The sequence below is a fragment of the Lolium rigidum genome, chromosome 7, assembly GCF_022539505.1.
Source record: "Lolium rigidum isolate FL_2022 chromosome 7, APGP_CSIRO_Lrig_0.1, whole genome shotgun sequence".
Taxonomy (NCBI): domain Eukaryota; kingdom Viridiplantae; phylum Streptophyta; class Magnoliopsida; order Poales; family Poaceae; genus Lolium; species Lolium rigidum.
The window spans coordinates 195,797,045-195,801,184 of record NC_061514.1 but is presented as its reverse complement, the minus strand read 5'-3'; positions in this window follow the sequence as shown (position 1 = coordinate 195,801,184).

The following is a 4,140-nucleotide window of genomic DNA, read 5'->3' as shown; positions in this document are numbered from 1 at the left end:
GGCCTGAACTATCGAGCATAAATACTCCCTCTTGGAGTTAAGAGCAAAAACTTGGCCGAGCCTCTACTAGTAACGGAGAGCATGCAAGATCATAAACAACACATATGTAATAACTTGATAATTAACATAACATGGTATTCTCTATCCATCGGATCCCGACAAACACAACATAGAGTATTACGGATAGATGATCTTGATCATGTTAGGCAGCTCACAAGATCCAACAATGAAGCACAATGAGGAGAAGACAACCATCTAGCTACTGCTATGGACCCATAGTCCAGGGGTGAACTACTCACTCATCACTCCGGAGGCGACCATGGCGGCGTAGAGTCCTCCGGGAGATGAATCCCCTCTCCGGCAGGGTGCGGAGGAGATCTCAGAATCCCCCGAGATGGGATTGGCGGCGGCGTCTCGGTAAGGTTTTCCGTATCGTGGTTTTTCGCATCGGGGGTTTCGCGACGGAGGCTTTAAGTAGGCGGAAGGGCGAGGTCGGGGGGCGACGAGGGGCCCACACCACGGAGCGGCGCGGCCCCCTTGGCCGCGCCGCCTTGTGGTTTGGCCACCTCGTGGCCCCACTTCGTATGCTCTTCGGTCTTCTGGAAGGTTCGTGGCAAAATAGGCCCCGGGTCTTCGTTTCGTCCAATTCCGAGAATATTTCGTTACTAGGATTTACGAAACCAAAAACAGCGAGAAAACGACAGCGGCACTTCGGCATCTTGTTAATAGGTTAGTTCCAGAAAATGCACGAATATGACATAAAGTGTGCATAAAACATGTAGGTATCATCAATAATATGGCATAGAACATAAGAAATTATCGATACGTCGGAGACGTATCAATTGGCGGCGGCGGCGTCTCTGGAACTTTTTCCGTATCGTGGCTCTCGGTAATAGGGTTTTCGCGACGGAGAGTTTAAGTAGGCGGAAGGGCAGAGTCGGGAGGCACGCGAGGGGCCAACACCACAAGCCGGCGCGGGCCCCTCCTTGGCCGCACCGCCCTGTGGTTTGGCCACCTCGTGGCCCCACTTCGTATGCTCTTCGGTCTTCTGGAGGCTCCGTGGAAAAATAAGACCCTGGGCGTTGATTTCGTCCAATTCCGAGAATATTTTCTTTGTAGGATTTCTGAAACCAAAAACAACAGAATACAGGAACTGGCGCTTCCGCATCTTGTCAATAGGTTAGTGCCGGAAAATGCATAATAATGATGTAAAGTGTGTATAAAACATGTGAGTATTGTCATAAAAGTAGCATGGAACATAAGAAAATATAGATACGTTTGAGACGTATCAAGCTGCAACGAGGCGCTGGTGGAGTGGTTTTCCTTCGGCTACGAGGGTACCAAGGCAATCGACTCGGCTGTTCCAGCTCTCTAAGTTGGCACGACGTGGATGTCGGGACGATGGTCCTGAATGGTGGTTGTGGTAGGAGCCTCGAGGCCATCAGGGCATGTTGTGCCATGGTGTTCTTCGTGCAGCGGCAGCAAGCTGCAAGGCGGGTGTGGCAACTAAGGCTTTTGCGGATGGGCTTCAATGACTTGGCGGATGGTGAACTCCGCACGAAAGCACTACACCGACCTCGGTCGTTGCCGATGTCGACGTCCTCGGATGTCACCCCCCTTGTTGGAGGCATCGTTGAGGAGCTCCTTCACCTCCCTTATTGTTTCGAGCCTTGGTCTCTCCGGGAGGAATCCTAAGCTTTAGCTTTTGCTACAGCGGGCGTTGGTGGCATCGTCGTCATTTCCCCCCTGGGGCGTCGTCGTTTCACGGATTTGGCTCCCTTTGCTTGGTTTTTTTTGTCTCTCGACCAGGCGTGTGCGCGGTCTCGGGACCGGTGTGGATATCGGAATGGCATCTCCGAAGCTCTCGTGTTTCGAGTGGCGTGTCTTCTTGCTTGGGCGGAAGTGACATCGGCTCGTGTGGTGTGCGGCCTCGGGGCCATTGTGTGGTGCAGTTTTATAAACTGACCGTGTAGGTTTGGCTATGTTCCTTAACATACCCATCCTCGGTTTTGGGCCAGTTTTTCTTATAAACTAGCCAGTGTTCCTCTTGCTTAATGAATAGGTTGCTCCAAAAAAAAAAGATTGCTTAGCACACGGTAAAGATTCCTCTTCGACTCTTTTTTAGTCACGGTACCAAACGAAGAAACTGCAACTCATGGGCTCATGGCACATGTCAGATCGGTGGCGGTGGCATGATAGTGATAATTTTATATAGCTCGAATCCATGTTATTCCGGCTTGCAGGTACAGGGAACTGAAAACATCTGCTGTCTATCTGTATGTATGTGCATGTACGGTGTCACCGTGTCAGAAATATCACAGAAATTATGAGCTCCTCCTTCCCACTATCAAGTCTTAAGTACAGGCAACCGTTGACCTGTTTGGAATCAGTCAACGTGTCACGACACTCTTGCTGATTCTGCAACGGAACATTCTAATCATGTCGCCTGATATGTTCATTCTAAATGTATTTGGAACGTCAACACAATATATGCACTAGGTTCCTGTGGGTCTGGGCACTACATTGGAACTTGGAAGTGACATGGAAAAATTCATGTGCAATAGTACAAGTTTGAATCGGCTGCGGCAGACTCTACTTGCAATAAGTTCTTCTCCATATGTATGTGCAGGGACAGTTCTGAAATATAAAGTATACACCATCCGCACAAGGAAAATGCTCAAAATACAGTCAAAAGTGATGTATTTTGCAAAAGTGGCAGAATGTAGTACAATCACTAACTGTTGAATTGCAAGGGAAAGAAAAGAAAAAAGTGATTTCCGAATTCTGTCATTCTCGAAGATTTTCCCGCAAATTATGCACCTTTAAATAGCCAAGACCATACCAGGGACCCAAATCCTTGCGCAGTGCTAGTGAAGTTATGAACAGAAAATGGATTCTGAAAATTCTAGTATATGCCTAAACTGAAGAAGTGCTGGTTATCCAGTATATGTCCCAATATAACTGTTTTTTTTCTGCTAGTGCGAAGAAACATGTATTGCACAGAAAGGACTAACAAAAATGGATAGAAGACCAAGCTGATATATGCATCATAGAAGCGGCATTTACCTTGGTGATATCAGAGGCAATATGCTCCCGCTCTGGGTCGCATTTGCCTGGCAATGGTTTGAGAAGAGCAGTAACCCCTTTCCTCTCTTTTTTCTTCATGCCTAGATGTTCTCATGTTGTCGACTTCTCGCAGGTAGAAGAAGATGGATTGACTGACAATTATCCTTGCAAATTGTGAAGTGCATGCTGTTTGCGAGGTGAGGTCAGGTTATCCTAATTTAGCTGATATTAGTGCACGCTCTGTAGCCTCGCACGGATTATCTTCACTACTGGAATTTTCTTTTCAGATAGTACTTCCCAAGTTCGCAACACCAGATACATACAAGTGAGTGTATGTGTTAAACCTATAAAAAACATTGCAAAGAAACCCAACTATGTAGATTTGGCCAGGTTCGATATAGAAGTATACAAGTTCGCAACACCAGATACATGCAAGTGAGTGTATGTGTTAAACCTGTAAAAAACATTGCAAAGAAACCCAACTATGTAGATTTGGCCAGGTTCGATATAGAAGTATATATGTAAATGTGGCTATTGAAGATAACGAATTGGCATGTCAAATTCACTGCAAGCACGATATGGGTGCTTTGTCAGTTATCCAAAAATCTTAGTCCATTGCTTTGCTAGTTATCCAAAATTTGGGTGAAGTAACAACCAAAATGTACAGAGAATAACTTTTTTCGCCTCTTTCAACTCAAGCTAATCAACATGAACCAGCAGAAACAGAGTTCAAAAGAGCAGTAGGCCCAATCGATCAGCAAATCCATGAACAAATTGAACATCACAGCAGAGAATAAAATTTACAGATCTGACAAGCCATATCACAAAATCCATACACGAATCATGCATTCTCCGTTCCAATCACAGCAACACCAACACAGGAGACCACAAAATAAAAGATCAGCAAACATATGCAACTGATGACAATTAGGATAACATGTTTCACTGCATTTTCATTTCATTTCAGCATCATGCTACATAGGAAGGATAGGGTCCCCCATGAGACCAGACGACACAGCATATCAACACCACACCACAAACAGAAGCAACCAACGCATTCCTACAGCCAGGCAC